Source organism: Passer domesticus, chromosome 2 (genome assembly GCF_036417665.1).
Source record: "Passer domesticus isolate bPasDom1 chromosome 2, bPasDom1.hap1, whole genome shotgun sequence".
Classification (NCBI taxonomy): domain Eukaryota; kingdom Metazoa; phylum Chordata; class Aves; order Passeriformes; family Passeridae; genus Passer; species Passer domesticus.
In genome coordinates this window covers 48797235-48812116 of record NC_087475.1, presented here as the reverse complement: position 1 = coordinate 48812116, position 14882 = coordinate 48797235, and the positions used below count along the sequence as shown (strand labels likewise).

At 37.4% G+C, this 14882-nt stretch overlaps 1 long non-coding RNA gene across 2 annotated transcripts in view; it reads left to right on the top strand.

The window, feature by feature from the left end:
* The first annotated feature begins 588 nt into the window (after nt 1-588).
* The window catches only part of LOC135295400 (uncharacterized), a 35636-nt gene continuing 21342 nt past the window's right edge, over nt 589-14882 (top strand). Inside the window, exons 1-2 of one of the 2 annotated variants that reach the window (XR_010357475.1) lie at nt 589-1102; nt 1398-1500. This is a non-coding gene — a long non-coding RNA (uncharacterized LOC135295400). Of the gene's footprint in view, nt 1103-1342; nt 1501-14882 lie in introns of those variants that run through there. The other variant, XR_010357474.1, reaches the window with a different exon arrangement.

Genomic DNA, 14882 nt, shown 5'->3' with positions numbered 1-14882 from the left:
TAAAAAGTCACATAGAACTGTATTTAAAATCATTCGTTTGGGAATATGGGGTGTGTGTGAGCAGGTTGTGTATGGGAGAAATCCCCTTAACTAAAAGCATTAGAAAAATTGAATGAATGTAAAATTCAACAGTTTAATTGGATCCCAAGGAATTATCTTGGAACCTGCAAACTGGCTTCCAAGCCCTGCTAACTAACTTACCTTCATCAAATCTTTAAAGGCTTTCCTCACATTGTCAAAAGCATTTTAAGCAAGCACAGCACTCAGCTACATACCATGACAAATTTTGCCTGTAGGCGCTTAAAATGGCTTTAAACTAGTGAGGCGTGCTCTTAAAAATATATATGTATACTTTGTACACATTTCATCCTGTGCTGGCTCCCTCCTACCAAGCTGCTTTCTTTGTCGGTTTGGATTTTTTTGTGTTTGGGTTTTTTTTGTTTGGTGGTTTTTTTTTTGGTTTTTGTTTTTGTTTTTGTTTTTGTTTTTGTTTTGTTTTGTTAGGGTTTGGTTGGGTTTTTTTGTTTGATTGGTTTTTTGTTTGTTTGTTTTTGGCTTCTTTTGTTGTTTTTTTTGTTTTTTTTTTTCTTTTAGCCTTTATATCTTTGGAGTCTAGCAGGGTTATTAATTAATGAACTTGTGTATTTTCTGTCTTTAGCTACTGAAGAGTGAGGAACTGTCAATCAGCAGGGACCCTCCTGAATTAGGTGAATGCTAACATTTGGCAAGTGTCATCACAGTTGCTTGCCCATGCCCTTGTAATGCTCTAAGCCAGTGACCCTTCTCTCTTTGTCACACATTTCAGGTAGCACTCAGAGCTCATTGTGTGCAACTGAGGTCAACTGCCAACCAACCAAGTGCTCTGTCCTGCTCACACAAAGCTTTCCCTGAAGGCAAGAGAAAAGAATAATAAAAGGGGGAAATGGCCTGCTGAGCAAAGACTCTGAGTCTTTTATAACAGGAGGTCGTTTTTGATTATAGGAAGGAACCTTCAGTGGCCATGGAAACCAAAATGCCACACAAAAGCCAGAGGGTGCTTGGGAGGTAAACAAGATAGATGAAAGGTGATGGTGCTTTTAATCTCCACAACCAATGTGTTTAGGTGGGTGACTTTAATTTAATCCATGTCTGATTAACCCACTCCCTTTGTTTACACCATTATAGAAGTTTTTCTCCTATAAAATTTTTAAACAAATGTTAAAAGATTCCAGAAGAGGGCTGGTCGCCACAGTGTTTTCATCCTATTCACCCCACTGATGTAATCATGGATGTTCTCATTATCCACATAAATGCCTAATCCTTCTTATTCCTGCTAAGCTTATCCTCAGTGCTATATTTTTGAATGAGAGAGGGAAAGTTCTTATACAAATACAAATTCTTGTGACTTTCTCTTTTAGACACCTAGCAGGATGAAACAACTGGAAACAATGGCACTCAGTAAGGAAACCTTTTCCATCAAGAAGGCTTGGAGCAGTTTTGTGAAAACTGGTTTTGATTTGGGTGAGTTATGAGTCCTTGAAAGCTGCCCATCGTACGAGCTTAGACGTTTTTAAATAGCAGCAGAGGTTTTAATGACAGCTGAATGTTCGGAAGGAAGCTGTGCCGTGCATGCGTGCGCGGCTAATTTACCTACTTACTGAAAAATATACTCAGGGGTAGTGCTCCGAGTGAACCCTGCCACAGTCAGTTTGGCTTGGCTTACACGACTGAAAACTCTCTCCGACGGCTGTGCAAAGTTTTCCACAATAATGAGCATTTTATGGATGAGATTTTCAAAACCAGTCCCCCTTTAGGAGAACGGATCCCATTCAGACAGGAAAGGGAAGGGAATCTAAAAAAAGGCCCAGAGGAATTTGTGTTCCTACATCCCTTGGGGTTAAGGGGTACATTCAATAAAGACAGGCATTTCAGGAATTATCTGAGTCTCAGTGTCATTAGAGAATGAGCTTTAAACCTCTCTGAATATTGTCTGGTTTCTGAATGAAAATAAAATATTCACTCATTGAATTAAGCTTCCTAAACAATCTGGAGTAAGGGATAGATGCCTCAAAATAGCATTTGCAGGAAGAAATATCTAAGCTCACTGACTTCAAGTTATCGTAGTCCTTTCTATAGCTAAGATGTCTTTGCCATGGTATTCAACATCTGCCTGTATCCAGTCAAAATCTAGGTCCTTTCTTGAGGGCAGCTGTCTATCTCAAGTGTTAAAAAAAAAAAGCAGAGCTTAGTGTGTCCCTCTACAACACAGGCAGAGGAGGCACTTCAAATGATGCTGCTCACTCTCTGTGTAATAACCCAGCAGTGGAAGTGCTTGGGAGCAAGAGACCTGGGCACCATGCCTTCCTCAGTGCTGGGGTGATTGAATCTGTTCTTCTTCTGTCCAGGCAAGCAGGTCAAGCCTGGGGAGGAGGACATTTCTGGAGCTGGGATGCTCCTCAAAAACAAACAGGATGATGGAGGCCCAGAAATAAAAAAAATGCCTGTGAGCTCCTAACTCTGTAATCCTGTCAAAAGGGTTGGTCTGTCTGAGGAGATGTGCTTAGGTGAAAGAGGGAACAATGTGTCTGGATGTCACAGCTGTAGAGTTTGACACTTTGAGGAAAAAGACTGATGCTGTTAGTTGCCTTCTGCTAACAGAGAGCACTCACATGCCCATAGAAGTATTTAAATTCTGATCTTCTGTTCAGTCTGGAGGTTGCTTCTTCCTCCACAGCTCCCTGGTGGGAGGTCTATCCACTAAACCATAAGGTATTCTGAGACAGCCATCAGAGACAGCCTAAGACAAAGTCTTCTAAGCAAAGTGAGAAATGTTTTTCTTTTCATTAAATCCATGGCTATTTCTTATTGAAAAGACTGTATCCAAGAATCTTATGCATGCTAAATTAGTGCAATTATCTCTCTCGCTCAACTGACATTTAAATCATTTCTATAGAATGGAGCAGCATAAAAAAGCATGAAGAGAAAGTTGCCTACACAAGCATCTTTCAGTAAGTTTCATCCTGACAATAGAAACTGTAGATTCCTGTATCTGTGTGATATGAACTTGAATGGATCAGGGATACAACCAATTACTCTTTATTATCTTTTACTTTGATTAACCACAGTGAGAAATTACCTTCTGGATCTCCTTGTTAGCAAATCTCCACCATACAGCTGTGTGGTGCCAGGAGTTTGAATACTATGTATAAAATCAAAATTATAAATGACAGTAAATGGGGCCTTCAAGGTGACAAATCAGCAATTATGCACTGGAGGTGCTTTTAGGATTACCTATCAAATGATCAATTGTTTTCTTAACAAACAATTCTTTGTTAAGAATAAGTTTTACAACTCATGTTCATGAAGCTTTTCAGCACTTTCAAAATGCCCAATAATAAATTGTTCTGTATCTAATATTTTGAAAGGCTCAAGGACACTATTTTGGCACAAGAATTGGTCTTGTGCATGTAACACATGTATAAATGCAGTAGGAAGCAAAGAACTTTCCTTCCTCCTTTCTTCCTTCTATCAGCATAAGTGTTGCCTAGAGCTGCAATGATCCATGCTATGAGGATTCAAATTTGAATCAAACTTGCTTTGAATTCACACGGGTTAGTAGGCATTTTTCAAGGAATAATAACCTCTGGTAAATATATTTTTGGCTTAACTATACTCCGGAAAATTTTTTGAGATTCTCTTCAGTGAGCAAAATTTGAGTTGGTCACCTAACCAACCCAAGAATTATTGTTGACCATGTATCGTGTCACACTGAAGCACTTACAACACCATTCTCACAAAGGAACACAGAAAAACTTGCTAATTCTGCAATCCTTCCCTAATTTTGCTCAAGCAAAACTCAGTTTAGTATGCCAGTCTATTTAATGAGGACCTTGTGATTGCTAATACCAGTTGCATTTGTAGAATTCAGGCTTTTGAAAAAGTACACAGAATCCAAGAGCCTGTGAAATATTTCTCAGATATTCCTACATGGCAGTAGAATAGAAAAGAAAAGAAAAAGGTTTTTTTTAGGATTCTGGCGGGTTTTAAAGTATATTCCACTCATCAGTCAGATTATTACATTCTCATTTTCACTTTTAAATTTTCTTTGGTCTCTTTAAGAAAGTAAAGAATGAACAGAAAAATCAGAGAAAGTAAGGGGTGAAAATACACCATATAATGGGAGTTGAATCTCACTCTGTAAAGATAATGTAATATGTCATTTAGACAGCAAGTCATAGAACTACTCAAGAAATAGAAGGTGATTGAATGGAAGAGAAAATACTTTTTACTGACTTGGAGTGTCAACAATACCAAGTCTGAAGACTGAGAACATTGCTATGAGGATGAGGAACTGAAGAGAAAGGTGATTAGGTGATATTGAATATTTTGCTTGTGGACCTGGACTTTTGGGCTATTTGTGACTGTTTGAGCTATTTCCATTTGTCTCCTTTGGCTGCTTTAGCAAAAACATTCAATCTCTCCACATTCGATAATTTGAACACCTTAGAATGAATTCATTATTTATTATACGTTCCACTTTGCTGAATGAGTCCCTAAGTTGTAGTGCGATAAACCTAGAATTCTGAAAAAGACCATTTCTCTCTTCACTGTATGATTGGGTTGTGGCAGACACAGCATCTGAGTCCAGACAAATTGCTAGAGTCCTAGAAATAACAATCATGCTGCTTTCTGCTCAATAAAAGAAACATTATATGGCCAAATTAGGCAACCCAGTGACCACCATGAAATCTGTTGAAGCTTTTCCTTAGAGTTGATGTGCATACTTAGCCAAACCTCTTTGGCTGTGCAATTGAGCTTTATCATACTCTTCTTCCAGCTAAAATTATAAATACCCTTATATTTATGGTAGTGCAACACCACCTACTAGGAGGCAAGGGTAAGAAAGCTGGCTCTTTTAAAAATTAATGAGCCTTGGAAGGAAATGAAGCTGAGAGAGTATGAAAGCATATGAATTTCTCCTATACAGAAGAACTAGCATTCATTAAGCTGTAACTCTACACTGTTCAAAGCTGCAGTCCACTTCAGCAGTAGACTGGTATGAGTAAGGACTGTAGAGTTCAAGGTATGTATTTTTCTATTGCCTGGAAAAATATATTACTGCATCTGTGGATAACAAGATTAGCAAAGGCATTTGCTTTGTCACAGAGACATGTGTCTATCTGTACATTAGATGTAATAAAATTTATTTTGTAATAGTCTGAGAAAATAAGAGGTTTATATCCAATGTTAAATTTGGGGCCCTTTGCAATGGTAGTAACTATAAAACTAATGCTATTTTTACTCTGTCAGATGATGGGAGTTGCATCACTGAGTATGTTAAAAATGGCATCTGAAGGTTTTGGTATTAGTTAATATTAGAACTCAGAAGAGGTGTAAATGAATGTTCTTATGAATAAGTCTGTTAAGCAAGGTACCTTTTGATTGTTCTTTTGTTTCTCTTTTTACTTGAAAATATTAAAAATGTAATTCTTTAAAGATCTCTTTTACATGCAAGGAAGTAGAAATTATTGGAAACATACAGATTGGATTATTCACAGGTTTTTTTCCCCACTCATGACCATATAATTTCAAATTTATATATGAAGAGGGTGTGTTACTTATTCTTTCTCATCTACCAAGGAACAGTCTCAAAGAGCTCATATCCCAGGTCAGAAAGCTGAAGAAGGGAATATTGACCTGGATTCCTCTTGTTCTCTACATTTCAGAATTTTTCTCATATTCAGTCTTCTACTGAGGGTGATTTCCGTAAAAAAACATTTCTACCAATATGCCTGTATCAAACGAAAGTTCACAATTATTGAACATACTGTATTCATAGTTACACAGCTGTGAATGTCATTCCTTAATACCATCTTGGAATAAGCTATACAAAGGCTATACACAGATCATACAGAAATGGCTGTGCCTATGCTAATGAACCATTATACCTTCATCACCGAGTGTAAATAAAGAAATACAACTTACAACTCTGAAAGGAAATTGCTGTCAGATATGATGGATTGTATTTCCTGGCTCTATGGTTGGTGAATTTATATTTAGTCTTCATTTGATTACTGGTCACTATATTGTGTTTATTGCACAGTAAGTCACTGAGGAGTGATCAAATCATTTTCATGAAGGCACAGATCCAGCATTAGCAATGAAGACTTTTGAGGAGACACACGTTTTCACTTTGAAAAAGTAGCTATGCAAAGGGTGAGCTACCAAAAATGGGGAAGATTCAGTCTGTATTCTTTCCAGATAGCCAGTGTTGCCATTTTTAAAGAACACTATAAGATGTAAGTAGGATTGATGGTATCCAGTATCTGAACAGTTCTGCTTCTCTCAAGAGTATGTGCAGGATGTGTAGCTTCAAAATCAGAATAATGTTCAGGTGCTAGTCACAAGAGGGAGCTCAGTGCTTCAGAGCTATAATAGAAATAGATCCAGACTGAGAATCAAAATTTGAATTGTTTGTAAAAGGATATAGGGTTGGTAAATTAATAGCAATTTTCACTGCTTGGACTATATTATTTCAACGTGGGTCTATCCTAGAACATCAATCTTTAGCATTAAAAAAGAAGAATATTTCTCACTCAGTTAATAATATAGCTCACTTTCTTTGGTTCTCATCTCTCTAGTTTCCCAGATTTCTATTTCTTTATCAAAAGCAAGTTTAAAATGGAATGGAACCTGATAGTTTAGAACATCATTTTAAGGCCAAAAAAAACACCCCAAATTAGTAATATTTTATTTACTGTATCAGTCCCAGAAATTGACTGGACACAAAATTATTATAATGGTTAAAATATTCAGAATGATAAGTTTAAAATACAATATTTGAAATTATATGATAAATAAAATGTAAACAAATCAAAATGGCATATTTCAAAAAATTCCAGTTGCACACCTAAGATATGCCAGTTTGATAGCCACCCACTGTAGAAGAACTACAGAACATCATGGCGGGGCATGGCGTTGATTTGCACCCACATGGTCACATACAGCAACAGGCCAGGAAACAGAGAGTAGATGAGCTGTCACAGAGCCAACCTGCTTATTTAGGCAATTAACATACTTTTCATGAATATTTTTGTTTTTAAAAAAAGCCATTTTTGACCTGAGGAACCATCTATTGATAAAACTGTGGCCAGGGTATTAAAGCTAGAAATCATTACAATTACCATGAAATTTTCAAGAACTCCAAACTTATTTTAATCTTTGGAGCTGAATAATTTTTAAATCATGTTGATTCCCTCTCACAAGTTATATAATGAAAAAAAAAGTATGATCTGTGCATTCCAGAGTTTGTTGTTCCAGATAAACTAGGCCGATTATTTAATAATGGCTCATTTCTTACTTGCCTCACACACTCCTGGTGTTGCCTGGGTGATGTAGTTGTTCAGATCTTGTGGGCTTCTTCAAGTATTTACTTATCAGCTGTGCAAAACTTGTGGAAAGGATTGGCTTGCTGAATTTGATTTACAAAAGTTGTTCTTCCCCAGAACAGTGGAAAATGAAAGAAGTGTATTCTTCCTTCTTGCTGTAGATTCCCTTATCTTCATGTGTCTTAACCTATACTATGTTTTACAGTCTCTCCCTTTCTCATGCTCTACATTTTCTGGCTCGCTTCCCACTCCTTCTTGCAAAACCTCATCTTTTCTTGGCCATCTGCTTTGTAAACATCTGCTGAAGTGGGTAATTTAGAAAGTAGAGTCTGCACATATCTCACCAGAAAAACATTTGTCATGGTCAAAAAATAGATGCTGAAGAATATAACCTGTGCCACACCCTTTCTAGGAAGTTCTGGATTCTGTGGCAGTTGTAGTGCTTAAATCAAGTTTAGGTCTAAAAGGTGCACTTTCAGACTATAGTCATGGACTTCATGACAAAAGTACTTGTTAAAACTCCATACTCTGTCTTATGCAGTTGTGCAACATAAATCAGCCTAATGACCCCTCCTGACCTTACAAAATTTTGCTCTTTTAATTTAAAAGGGCCAGTGTGTCCCTTTGGTGTGCACCAAATCAAGTACTAGGGTGTTACTAAGGTAATTTATTAGGAAAAAACCCTAAACATTAAATATAATAGCATATTTCTTAAAATGTATATTTTAAATAAATCACTTAATGAATTAAGTTTGTTTTTCAATTTGAAAAAGCTATCTTCTAAAGAGGAAGATCTATAATTTTGGATAGCATAATTGTTGAATCCTTGAATTAAAAACCCCCAACCTCAGTTTTGAATGCTCTTAGTGATTCTGTGTTAGACTTGCAAAAAGAGTGATTCAGAATTTATATTTACATATATAAATAATGGATATAAAATGCATAAAGGAAAAAAAACTTGATTGAAATGTTCCACTTTTATTTTCTTAGAATGATAAGTAAAGTAACCTGCCTTTTTTTTTTTTTTTAATCTGAAGTGCCTTTTATCCATTAAATTTTTCTTCAAAAGTTTTTGGCCAGACTATGTAACTATGTGAATGTCTGGCTTTAGAACTATTTTCTGCCTTGTTTCCCAAAAAAGCAAGGTGTGCATTATTATATTTTCTGAATAGCCTTCCATTTCTGTTTATTACCAGCCCCCCTAAAACTATAAAATCTTGTTGGCCACTTTTTAGTATAATTCCTATGAGTTTACTCAGTAGTAACTGACTGTTGGGGAAAGTGAGCCTGCTAGGGTCCCATTTATGGAAAATGTACAGACAGATCTCTTTTCTTTCCCTTATGGATGTGCAAAATTCAAGATACCACTACTATCTGACCGAGAAGCACTTGCTTCAATAAACAGACAACAAACACATATGTGGTTCAGCCACAACAAATGATGGCCCTTCCTTTACAGCAGGTCTGAAAATGGAGGATTTGCAAAGTAAATAAGGATATTCCAGTGAATGGAACACAAGACACACAAATGTAGGAAACCAGGCTTCACTAGTCGCTCTTTTCAGCAGCAAAGACAATTCACAAAACAGAGGAGACACCTTCTCATATGGCTATTAATTAAGTTCAAAAGAGCCTGAGTATCTTACCCTGAGAACAAAACTGGGGAAATCCTGCTTTTAACCACGTAGTTGCTCTTGCAATCAAGGCAACAAAGCAAGCTATAAATTAGCCCAGGACAATTTGAGATAATTCCAATACCCCTTACAGGCAATGCCTTGGCAGCCAGGGTCTGATGGCTATGAGACCCCTCAGCCACACTTTTTATCCAGAGACATCCCATCCCTGGAGGCATCTAGCTGTATCCCACTGCTCTTCCCTGAGGAAACCTAGGGAGGCACAGATGGTCCAACTCTACAGCTGTAAAGGCGCTAAGAACATCAAAGTCAAGACTTCATTTCCCTCCAGCACAGCAGGTTTTAAAACAACAACAACAAAAACCTCCTAAACTGTCTATAGCTCAGGAAGTAATCCCTGCACAAATTGGCAAGAACTCAGATAACTTCAAATTGGAAAATGTGCAATTAATTTGCTAAATGCAAGGTGACGTGTCTGGGAGGATGGTCTGTACTTGAAATCGAGGACAGTTGATTGAAAATTATGCTTTCTGCTAAGAAGGAAATAGTCATCCTTAATCTATGATTTAGAGCATGATTTTATTGTACTCTCGTTCAAGTATGCAGTGCCTGATTGAAAAGGAAGCAAATCTAATTAATTAATATTGGCCTCTCATTATCGTGCATCTGCCCTGGACTTCCTGAATGACAATACTAAACATCAGAAAAACACAGATCTCTTTATAATTGAGGATCTTATAGACAACAAAATAAAAAGAAAAAAAAAAAAAATCCACAACTCCCCGAACCGTATCCTATTGCTAAGAATAATCCAACGGCATTTCAGCCACCCCGCCGAACAGACAGGCCTTACATCGCGCTCCGAGGTCCGCCAAACCGGGGCCCTGGCAGAGGGCCAAGGGAAGCAGATTTCAGCGGCGTGAGCCCTCCGCTGAGAACACCCTACCGCCGCTCCCCCCCGGCCGGGGCAGTGCGCATTCATTTTATGTGTAGTGCTCCTGTGCCTCACAACTGCTATGTCTGATATTTTCTTTATGACTTCAGCTTATTTGAAGATTTGGCTGCAAGATGTAGTTTCACACAGTGCTCAATGCAAAGTCTAAAACCCGAGCTCAGAAATTAAGTCTACAAAATTGAGAGGAGCTAGCTTGATCTCTAGATATAAATAACTGTGGAAAGACAAGGGGATCTACTTCTATGCAGTTTCAATAATTTCTGGCATGTGTGATGACACCAAAAAATGTTATACCAAAGCTGCATGTAACTTTAGCTGTCAGTTGGGTGAATTTTCTTCACAGATACCCGACAGAAACATAGAGAAGTCAGAAAAGTAACATTAAGTCACTCATAGCAGACAACAACCACAAATACTCACCACCACCTTTGCATTCTATACCATAGGCTGGCATTCCAACCTTCCTAACTCTTCTAACTGCAATTTCCATCTAGAAATCTACCAATCACCAGTATATGAGTTTTTATGGATCTTTGTGCCTGAAAGACTAAGTTGGAGTTTGGAAGGGAAAGAGAGTGGTAGAGAGGGGAGATAAGAGGAGGGGAGGAAAATAAAAAAAATATTGGATGTGTAGGCAGAATCACAAGTGCATGAACTGCAGGCACAGTGTCACAGAATCCCACAAGCACAGAACTTTCTGCATTGTAAGGGACCCACCAGAAACTTTGAGTCCACTCCTAGTCCTGCACAGGATATCCCCATGTGCCTGAGGGTATTGTCCAAAAACTTGAACTCAGATAGGCTTCATGCTGTGGCCACTTCCTTGTGGAGCTCATCCCAGGGCTCAACAACCCTCTGGGCAAAGAACCTTGTTTCTAATACCCAGTCTAAAACACTAAAACTTCCGTGATGCAACTTCAGGCCATTCCCTCTAGTCCAGTCACTGGTAACGAGAGAAGAGATTAGTGTCTGTCCCTCCTCTTTGCTTCACAAGGAAGTTTTCTGTGGTCTTTTTAAAGTTAAGGATTGGTGAATGGAAGAAGGCATATCTGCTAGCCAGACATGGTTTTCCTTTTTCTTTGGGTTTCCAGACTGTGTTTTGTACAGTACTCAAAAGGTTATATTCCAGTCTTTGCAAAAATAAAAGAAAAGTCAGCCTGCTGACAAATATGTTGTATCAGATGTTTATCTTCCAAATTGTTGATGAAAACCCTTTCAAATTTGTTCATAGACTTCCATTAGAATTTTTTCATAAATACAAAACACTTGTTTCAACAGATTTTCTCTCAGTGTTTCAAAAGTCTGAATAACATTGAATGAACAAAAATAGAGATGTTGTCTGTAGCAGAAAAAAATCTAAAGGCCATTAGAAACTTGCTGTGGTTGGATTCTTCTCTGTCCTTGCTATTAGTATTTAGGGGTTAAAAAGAAAAAGTATATTGGCATTTCTCCACAGAAAAATATGCTAGTGATCTGACCTCAATGAACTCTTAATATGCAGCACAGGTGTCAGAGATGGCTAAGAAGAGACAGTTGGAGAAACATATTGATTATTTTTATTGTACACTTCACACTGTCACTTGACTTGATTAATCTAAAACACCTAACTCTTTCCAGCACTGGAAAAGAGGTTGATTCTTATCTCATCCTTAGCATTCCCATCAAGTGACAAACTATAAAATTTTTGCCTGCATACTCAAATTGAAAAAAAGGGCAGACAGATTCAATGTTTTTTCACACACTAAAACTTTAAGAAACTGTCCAACTGGATATTTTCAGGTCTGCTTTTAGTATATGGAGTGAGTTCCATGGATGATACTATGATTTGCCAAAATATTTAAGCACATGTTTGATTTTAAACTCTGAATAATTCCATTTGCAACAGAATTTAAGCAGGCACGCCAAACTAAGGATGGAGTTGGAGACAGATAGCAGTACTCCCATACCCCTCAATCATCACCTCTAGGAGTTTTGCTATTTGGGTGCAGGTGGCCCAGCTATTTTGCAGGAATTTAAGTTTTGCAAGCATTTACCTGTAAGCCAGGATAAAAATGCATGAAAAAAAAAAATCTTACGATTAAGAAACAGCAAAAATCTGGAAAAGAGGCAGGAAAAAAATGGTGTTTGTGAGTTTTAGGATTTATTTATGCCTTCGGTTGTTTCAAGACTATCATGATTACAAAGAAGTTAGCAATTAATATTTCCTGTGATATTTCACAACCAAATTGTGATATTAATTTTATATTTGACCAAGTGTGTAGGAACTTCTAACTGCATTCAAAAGGAGCAGTCTGGAGACAAAATAGTTATCAGAACATACAATGGTATCAGTGGAAAATTCTGCTGGACTCTTGTTTCTCATGTAAAGTAGCAAGAGTAGGTCTAAATATAGTCATCACAGAGGCTGAATGCCTCATTTCTCTAATGGACTCATTCTGCTGGCATTAGAGCCAAGTTAAAAATTATCAATATCTCTATTGCCATGAGAATCTAGACATTGTTTGGATGCATTTTTGTGTTTTTATAGTTGACCTCTCAAAATATTCAAACATGGAGTTCCATCTTTAGTGTGTATGGGTACAATATCTCGATATTGGAAAGCAGCAATGCAAAAACAATAGCTGCAATAGCAACCTCAATCTTGCAAATTATTTTATATGCAAAGTGAAGGGACATTTAAAATAACCTTAAGGTTGGCTTTAAAGGCCTAATTTATTCAAAAATGCTATTGTCTAGTTACATAAGAGAACAACTGGTTTTGTTATGGTGCCTTAAATTCTGGAGCTTTAAAATTCATTAATCACAATTGTGGGTGAATCTGTCCCGAAGATTTCTATGTCACCTGTCACTAAGCATTTTCCCCTTGCCTTCACAATGGTGGAAAAAACCTAGTCAGTCTGTGTTCATGATGCTAAAGGGTATTTGCTGAAAAATCATCACATATGGTCAATGTAGGTTTGTGAGTGCCAGATTTTGTTAGCAAACTCCAACTACTAATTTTACCACCAAAGTTGAAACTGCCAGAGAGCCCTTTCCCTGATGGCACTACTGACAGAGTCTTTGTCAAATCTGGAATGGGCAAACAAGTTTAAAGAAAACAAAAACTGACTTAAACAACTGTGCAAAACTCAAAGTATGTTTCCAATGAATCAGTACTTTGGTTTTGAAAAAAACTGACATAAAGTTTCTTGTCTGGTTTTTGTTCTGTAGTCACTTTTAAAATTCCTGACCCAAGCCAGACCAGTAAGTAGAAACAGAAAATGCTACAGACCTACCTTTCTTGTGGATTTTTTGACAAAAAACCAAAAACCAAAACAAAACAAAAAAATCAACACCCACCCCCCATACATGTGTCTGTGTGTATATGTATATATATATATATATATAATTTATTTAGATCTCTCAAGAATATCTGGTTTTGCAGCTAGTACCACGTTTTGCAAATCCAAATTTAAACGAATTTAAACCCAACTTCCCACCTAACAAATAAACCTAAAAATAATTATTGGTGGTGAGAGTTTATGTCAAAAATCTGATGTGACTCTGGACTGGATTTCTACCAGGAGATAAGTTTTCTTAATGATTTAGGAGGTAGAAGTATCATCATAATTTTGTTGTCATGAAAAACTTTACTTTCATAAATAGTCTGAAAAATATTTGTATTTTATATTGATAGCATCCTGACATAGCAGGATTTGAAGGCTCAAATTTTTCTTTCCGTGTCGCATTAGAAACAGGAGGTAATGCTTTTATCAGTTTTTTTTTTGCCACACAGTAAAGAGATAATGGAAAGTCTAAGTGCAACAGATATCTTTGAATCCAGATATGATTTATTTTAAATTAAGTATCAGAGAAAACACAGGCTAGACAGTCTCTGCTTCAAAAAAAGTAGGTGTGGAGTACCTTATGAAAATTATTCCCTAAGATTTAGTGCTAGCAAAGTTACATGTGAGTTCTCAATGATGAGAACAGGATGTAGACAGAACAAAAAATGAATGTGACAGAAAGAGAATAGCACTTTTTGTGATCCAGAAGCAGTGACATTGGCATTATTGCAAATAAATTAAGGTAAATTATGTAAATTAAGAAATATATACAGCAATTAAGATTAATGCAGACAGAATATAGGCAAAACCAAATGTGTTCAGCTGAGGTTCAGATAGTCTTCATCTCATGTTGAAGTTAATCAGTGCACTTGCAAGATCTTGTAGGTAGGACTAATGACAAGCTGGATGTGTTAATTCATCAACTGGTGAAGAAACTCAATAAATTAAAGCACAGACATGTATTGGAATCTCAGAACTATAGAATTGTTTGTGTAGGAAAAGACTTCTAAGATCAAGTCCAACCATTAACCCAACACTACAAAGTCCACCACGAAACCATGTCCCCAAGTGCCACATCTATGCATCTTTCAGATGCCTCCAGAGAAGGTGACTCCACCATTTTCCAGGTCAGTCTCTCCCAGTGCTTGGTAAGTCTTTCTGTGAATAAATGTTTTCCTAATATCCAATTCAAACCTCCTCTGACACAACTTGAGGCCACTTCTTCCCATCCTGTCACTTGTTCTGGGGGAAGAGACTGCCCCCCACCTGGCTACAGCCTCCTTTCAGGTAGCTGTATAGAGTGAAATTCCCCTCTGAGCATCCTTTTCTCCATGCTAAGCAACCTCAGCTCCCTCAGCTGCTCCTCATAAGACATGTTCCAGACCCTTCACCAGCTTTGATGTGCTTCTCTGGACCTGCCCCTCAATGTTCTTCCTGAATCTGAGTACCCAGAACTGGGTTGGAACAGAATTGGCTCCCATACTGAGCTCTGGGCAACATTATTTGTGTCCAGCCACCAACCAAGTGTTATTGCAGTCCTCCTCAACTGTTTTAAGCCACTGTGCCGCAAGGAGTGATGAATCCACTTTTTAAACTCCCC